The following is an 8,618-nucleotide window of genomic DNA, read 5'->3' on the forward strand; positions in this document are numbered from 1 at the left end:
CCAATAGTGCTGCCTTAAATCCTAGTACATCTTCGCGGCACCCGGATGAATGAAATACCGCAAACTATGGGCCTCCTCTAGAATCAACTCCTAAAGCCCATTAACATTGGGTACATACCCGACCCTGCATCCTTAATACCCCGTCATCACCAATAGTCACATCTCTGGCATCACCATGCAGAACCTTGTCCTTGAGGACAAGCAAATGAGGGTCATCAAACTAACGCTCCCGAATACAATCAAACAAGGAAGACCGAGAGACCATGCAAGCTAGAACCCGATTGGGCTCCGAAAGATGCAATCTCACAAACTAGCTGGCTAAGGCCAGAACATCCATTGCCTGGGCCTCTTCGTGGATGGTAAATAAGCCAAACTCCCCAAACTCTCTGGCCAGCACTCAAAGCATCGGCCACCACATTGGCCTTGCCCGGATGATACAAAATAGTGATATCATAGTCCTTCAGCAGCTCTAACCACCTCCGCTGACGCAAATTAAGATCCTTATGCTTGAATAGATGCTGCAAACTCTGGTGATCAGTATAAATCTCACAAGGCACACCGTACAAATAATGACGCCAGATCTTCAAGGCGTGAACAATAGCAACTAACTCGAGATCATGGACATGATAATTCTTCTCATGTACCTTCAACTGCCGGGACACGTAGGCAATCACCCTACCTCCTTGCATCAATACCGCTCCAAGGCTAATCCTCGAGGCATCACAATAGATAGTATAAGACCCCGAACATGTAGGCACTATCAAAACTAGGGATGTAGTCAAAGCTGTCATGAGCTTCTGAAAGCTCGCCTCACACTCTTCCATCTATTGGAACGGAGCGCCCTTCTAGGTCAGCCTGGTCATCGGGGCTGTAATAGATGAAAACCTCTCAATAGATCGACGGTAATAACCTGCCAAGCCAAGAAAATTGCAGATCTCTGTAGCTGAGGATGGTTTGGGCCAACTTTGCACTGCTTCCACTTTCTTCGGATCCACCTGAATACCCTCACTTGATACCACGTGGCTTAAGAATGCCACAGAATCCAACCAAAACTCACATTTCGAGAACTTTGCATATAACTTCTTTTCCCTCAAAGTCTGAAGCACTGTCATCAGGTATTGCTCATGATCTTCCCGAATCCGGGAGTATACCAGATATCATCAATAAAGACAATGACGAACGAGTCAAGATAATGACTGTGAAGGGTACAGAACATAATAGGGCCCTCTATTTGACTGTGAAGTGTGAAGACTCGGTAGTCACTCGAGTACTGATTGATAATGGCTCTAGTGCCAATATCTGTCCATTGACCACCTTGAACAAACTGAAGGTCGATGGTGACAGAATTCACAAGAACATCATCCATGTTCGAGGGTTTGATGGTGGTGGTACAGACATAGTGGGTGACATCGTACTTGAATTAACAATTGGTCCGGTCGAGTTCACCATAGAGTTTCAAGTGCTAGACGGGGAGAAGGAGAAGTTGTGTCCGAGGAGTAGGCAAAATTAGCCGAACCTCGTAAATTCTGGTGTTCCCTTTATTGTTGCTTTATTGTCTTATTTATTATTTGGTGGCTGTCATAATTTTTGGTATAGTAGTTGTGACTTATTCACACTATATACATTTGGCTCCCGCAACAATTAAGGGAACACCAGAATTTACGAGGTTCGACTAATTTTGCCTACTCCTCGGATACAATCAATATTTTATTCCACTCCAAAAATACAAGTGAAATAATACTAAAGAGAGAAGATACAAATGCCTTAAACGGATGAGAAGGCAAATGAGAGGTGTATTTTAAATCCTAAACATTATGCCTTCTTTTATAGGGGGAAAATCCATCCCCCCCCAACTCTACTTCCCAACCGATGTGGGACAATTTGACATCTTCAACAAATCTCCACCTTGGCAAAATTTCACATCTTCAATTCTCTCTCAATAACAAATTTTGGTTGTGTTTTCATCTTCAATCTTCAGTGTTCAACAATGTTGAAACTTGATCGTAGTCACCACTTTTGTCAGCATATCAGCAGGATTCTCTGTAGTATGAATTTTCTTCACCGTGACTCCACCTTCTTCTATGAATTCTCTACAAAATGATACCGAACATCAATGTGCTTCGTCCTTGCATGATAAACTTGGTTCTTCGCTAATTGAATAGCACTTTGACTATCACAAAAAAATGTGATACCTTTTTGTTCAACACCAAGCTCCTTTAACAATCCTTGAAGCCAAATTGCCTCCTTCACAGCCTCTGTAATAGCCATATACTCTGCCTCTGTTGTAGACAAAGCAACTGTTGACTGCAAAGTAGAATTCCAACTAACTGGTGCCTTTGCAAAGTAAACACATAACCAGTAGTTGATCTTCGTTTGTCCAGATCACCCGCAAAATCTGAGTCATAATATCCAATTACAGACTGATTGCATTCCTGCTCAAAAACTAACCCAACATCTACAGTATTATGAATATACCGTAGAATCCACTTCACAGCTTGCCAATGCTCCTTTCCTGGATTATGCATATATCTGCTAATAACTCCAACAACTTGTGAAATGTCAGGTCTCGTACAGACCATTGCATACATCAAGCTACCAACAGCATTTGCGTATGGTACATTTGACATATACTCTCGTTCAGCTTCATCCTTTGGCGACATAGTAGTACTTAGCTTAAAATGAGGAGCAAGTGGAGTAATAACTGGCTTAGTCTTTTCATCTATGCCAAAACGTTGTAGTACTCTTTTCAAATATTCTTTCTGAGATAAACAGAGTTTCTTTGAACGTCTATCTCTTATTATCTCCATGCCAAGAATTTTCTTTGCCTCACCCAAATCCTTCATCTCGAACTCCTTCTTCAGTTGAATCTTCAACTTATCAATTTCTTCCGAATTCTTGGAAGCTATCAACATATCATCAACATATAGGAGAAGATATACAAAGGAACCATCTTTAAGCTTGCGCAAATACACACAATGATCGTATTTGCTTCTCTTGTACCCTTGCCGCAAAATAAACTCGTCAAATCGCTTGTACCATTGTCTAGAAGATTGTTTCAATCCGTACAATGATTTTTCAAGTTTGCATACCATATTTTCTTTTCCAGCAACTTTGAATCCTTCTGGCTGAGTCATGTAGATTTCCTCCTCCAAGTTTCCATGTAAAAACGCAGTTTTTACATCCATCTAAACTAGTTCCAAATCCAACTGTGCTACCAAAGCCAACATAATTTTAATGGAGGAATGTTTTACAACTGGAGAAAACACTTCATTGTAATCAATTACCTCCTTTTGAGCATATCCTTTGGCCACCAATCTTGCTTTGTAGCGAACATCTACTTGGTTAGGAAATCCTTCCTTCTTTGCAAATACCCATTTGCACCCAATTGCTTTCTTTCCCTTCAGGAGATTGGCCAATCTCCATGTATGATTCTGATGAAGGGACTGTATTTCATCATTCATGGCAATCCTCCACTTATCTTCTTCTGAACTTTGGACAGCGTCTTTATAAGTAGTAGGAACATCATCAGCTACAATTGAGGTTGCACAAGCAACCGTCTCTATGAGACGAACAAGTTTCGTTATTGTTCTTTTTGGCCTGCTGGTTGCTATTGATTCAAGTTGTTGTTAAGGTTCCTGAGTTGGAATCTCCTCTACTGGCTCTTCTTCTAGAGGATAATCTTCATTTGTTTCCTCATCTGCTTCTTGTGTAGGAAAAATAAATTTTCCCTCAAACTCCACCTGCCTAGAAGCACCTTCATTTTGTTTGATATCTTTTGTTACCTTATTTACCATAACAGATTCATCAAAGGTAACATCCCTGCTAAATATTACTTTCTTTGTCATAGGACACCATAAGCGATATCCTTTGACTCCAGAAGTAATTCCCATAAAAATAGCCTTCTTTGCCATTGGATCCAATTTTGACTCTGTCACATGATAATATGCAGTTGAGCTAAACACGTGCAAAGAGTCATAATCTACAGCAGGCTTTCCGTACCATTTTTCAAATGGTGTTGTCACGACCCAAACTAAAGGGCCATGACTAGCACCCGACCACACTTGCCGAGCACCAACGTACATTTCATCTAACCTTCATTATTATCTTTTAGGGCTGACGAGATCAATATAAATGGTAGACCTAGATCATGGACAACCAGCAATAAAATATGACGGCATGAACATACATAGCAGGGGATGACCAGACAATCAAGAAACTACATATAAGGTATGAGCTACCACGCTACTATGAAAGACTATACAACAAAAACTAGCCGACAAGGCATACCAAACTATACAGGAGCCGACACCTATCTATGAGCCTCTAAAAGAACATAAGTGTTGCAACATAGCCGGAACAGGGCCCCGACATACCCATAATGTCTATAACAAAAATTGCATACCAAGACCAAGGCAAGTCCGGAGAAGGGATCTCGCCAATCACCGCTGAACTGGACAGTCTACTGTGGTGAGGGAGCTGCACCTGCCTGTCTATCAGGACCTGCAGCACGACATGCAGCGTCCACAAATAAAAGGACGTCAGTACGAATAAAGTACTGAGTATGTAAGGCAAGGAACCATAAATACGATCAGTAATGTAAGCAATGATAGAGAATATACAACCTGTAACATCTTAGTACCTCTGAGGGCTACTTACATGAAATGCATGATACATATGTATAAATACATAAACCTTTAAAGCATTCGCCTCTGTGGGCATCATTATCATCATATCGTACCCGGCCATAATAGGCTCGGTAGAATCGTACCCGGCCACGTGGAGCTCGGTAAAACCCAACTGATCAGTGGTTGCACAATAGGTGCCGTACCCGGCCAACTATAGCGTGGCTCGGTAGAGTAAAATAGATACATATATATAATGCATGCTCGACTCATGGAATCACATTCTAAACCTTTCGGAGTGATGTAAGGTCGGTATCCTCTGTACGCGTTATTAGGACTAACTCTTCACTATGAACCTTATAAGAATCAGGAAGTACCAACAACATTGATAACATAAGACTAAGAGAAGCAACATTAACATCAATCGTTCCATAAGAGGGAAAACAATGTAAGTACTGCTAGCTTCTAAGAGTAGAGTATCTTTGGAAGCTCGTTCATTACATTATGTACAATTGAAGTCGTGCAAATGAAGAAAAGGGATAGTCTCACATACCTTGTATATACTGCCCCAATCTCAAGCTATGCAATTGTCAAAACTCCTTAGTCTAAAATAAGAGAAACGATACTATCGTTATCATTTAAGCGTCATAACTATTATGTATCGACCACAACCTATTTTACGATGAAACGGACAGCACCTCCCCTATATATATGACCTCACACCATTCAAAACAGTCACCAAACAGCCCAAACAACATCAATAATAAACATATTGAGCCTCCCAAAATAGTTCACACACAGCCTAATCACTCCATACATACGACGACCACCGTAGTCGTGTCAAACAACCTGGAAATATTACGAATAACTATCAGCCCATAAACCTACATATATATGGTGTTTCTCCACACCCTTCCTCCTCCAAAAATCCACAAGATAGTAGTAAAATACACAGCCCAACAACAACGCAAAACAGTCCACAAAACAATAACATTACTACCAAGCCTTTCGATATATATCTCACAAGTTCTAGCTTCAATGGCTTAGCCGCAACTTGGATAATCTTAAATACATATAGAGTAAGAGGTTCCTTACCTTTATACAGAAATAACAACTCCAATTTGACCTTAAAGTTCCATGAAATATCCCTCCAATCCTGCCACAACAACAACAGAGCGAAACTAGCGATCAATTAGTGTTTTTCGGCACTAGAATCACTTTAGAAGGACTGAAATCACCTAGGATTGATATTAAGAACATGAGGGAGTATTTACAGAACATAAACCCTTTAAAACCACCTCCCACACGAGCTGGAACGACACAAAAATAAGCAACAACAAGAAGAACAAGAGACTTACTAGCGCCACGGAATTCCCGACACTTGATTTGTGTTGTTTGCCCTTTTTTTGTGTCTTGAATCTTGAGAGAACCTTGAGAGGATGTTCCTAGGGTTCTAAGGTCTGAAAATAGTGAAAATAAATGACTTAAAACGGGTTGGAGTCATCCTATATAGGTCCAAATATCTTAAACCGACTTAGTGGGCCCCATAGAGAGGTGCTTGGCGCAGTCTCGCGAAAACGCGAATATCTCTCTACTCCGAGATCGTATCGATGAATGGTTTAATGAGTTGGAAACTAGACTCATAGATCTTTAATTTGGTTGATATATCAACTCGTAATTCCTTGTAAATTATGAGAAAAGATTAGAAACATTTGACCTAATGTTTAAGTAAAATTATGAACCTAAGTTGCGACAACCTTTGTCGACTTTTGTTTCATAACTCGTTTGACTTCAAAACTTATGATACGGATATTATATGATTAAAATACCTTAATAAATGACCTCTTGAGTGTAAGCGCCGCTAGATTACCTGAAAATACGAGTTACAACATCCTTGATTCGTTTAACTTCTAATACTTGTTAATCACTCTTATACACTCTTGTATCACTTAAGACCAATAGGATTGACTTCTTATCATCTCAAAGATAATTCCTTTTTGGATTTATGTTAACTAATATATGGCATGAACTAACACATGTGGATATGGGTTGTAACACCCTCCCCCCTAGGAACATTCGTCCTCGAATGTAAGGGTTTATGGGGAGTTTAAATCATCGTGGATTCCAATGGAAATTTCCGATCAATTTTCCCCTATAAAATGGTCACTAGCAAAACTTGCAAGTAATTAAGCCCAACATATGGCTTCACAAGGCTACACAAAGCATTATGCGTATTTACATTATCTACATATCACCATTTTGTATTAAGGAGGAGTATTCTCAATTTATTGCTTACCTCATAGAGCCGTTTCACCTTCCAATGTATCCTGTCTTCCACCAGCATCCTTGTTATCTTCATTCTGGAATAAGTAAGGGTATTTAGACTTCATCTCCTCTTCTGCTTCCCATGTCATTTCTTCCATATTTTTGTTCCTCCACAATACTTTGACGGAAGCTACATCTTTTGTTCTCAGCTTGCGGACTTGCCGATCTAATATCGCCACTGGCACTTCTTCATATGATAGGTCCTCTGTAACTTGTACATCTTTGATAGGGACGACTCGAGAAGGGTCTCCAATACATTTTCTCAACATAGATACATGGAATACCGGGTGGACAAATTCCAATTCGGATGGCAATTCTAACTCATAAGCAACCTGTCCAATCTGTCGAAGAATTTTATACGGCCCGATATACCTTGGACTCAGCTTACCTTTCTTCCCAAAACGCATAATACCCTTCATTGGTGAGATCCTCAGGAAAACCCAATCACCAATCTCAAACTCTAGATCACGACGTCGGACATCAGAATATGATTTTTGCCTGCTTTGTGCCGTCCTCAATCGCTCCTGTATCACTTTCACCTTCTCAATAGCTTGGTGAATCAAATTTGGCCCATATAATTCTGTTTCACCGACTTCGAACCATCCAACTGGTGATCTACATCTCCTCCCGTATAGTGCCTCGTATGGGGCCATTTTAATACTGGAATGGTAGCTATTGTTATAGGCGAATTCTATGAGTGGAAGATGATCATACCAATTCCCCTTAAAATCTAGAACACATGCTCGTAGCATATCTTCCAGTGTCTGAATGGTACGTTCAGCCTGTCCGTCAGTCTGCGGATGAAATGCAGTGCTGAGATTTACCTATGTGCCTAAACCCTTCTGGAAAGACCTCCAAAAGTTAGCCATAAATTGAGCTCCTCGGTCTGATATAATAGATATGGGCACACCATGAAGCCTAACAATCTCCTTGATATACAACTTTGCATAATCTTCAGCCGTGTAAGTTGTCTTCACTGGCATAAAATGGGCACATTTTGTAAGTCGATCAATTATCACCCAGATGGAGTCAAACTTATGATAAGAGCGAGGTAATCCAATAATGAAGTCCATATTAATCACCTCCCACTTCCAGGTCGGAATCTCTATATTTTGAAGCAATCCACCGGGTTTCTGATGTTCTATCTTTACTTGTTGACAATTGGGACACTGGGCTACAAATTCTGCAATAGACTTCTTCATATTATCCCACCAATACTGCTCCTTGACATCATGATACATCTTTGTCGAGCCGGGATGGATGGAATATCGGGATTGATGAATCTCATTCATAATCTTCTCTCGCAACCCTGCCACATTAGGCACACACAATCGGCTCTGGTATCTCAGTGCCCCATCTTTTCCGATCCCAAAAGCCATACTTTTACACTGTTGAATGCTTTCTCTTAATTGTACTAAGATAGGATCTTCATATTGTCGTGCTTTTACCTCGGCTACCAAAGATGATTCTGATGTATTCTGTACAGTAACACCTCCGTCATCAGAGTCTAACAATCTGATTCTCATATTGGCTAGCTGATGAAGCTCTTTAATCAACCCCCATCTACCTGCCTCAATATGTACTAAGCTTCCCATTGATTTACGGCTGAGAGCATCTGCCACAACATTGGCTTTACCGGGATGATACAATATCTCGACGTCGTAGTCTTTC

The sequence above is a fragment of the Nicotiana tabacum genome, chromosome 1, assembly GCF_000715075.1.
Source record: "Nicotiana tabacum cultivar K326 chromosome 1, ASM71507v2, whole genome shotgun sequence".
Taxonomy (NCBI): domain Eukaryota; kingdom Viridiplantae; phylum Streptophyta; class Magnoliopsida; order Solanales; family Solanaceae; genus Nicotiana; species Nicotiana tabacum.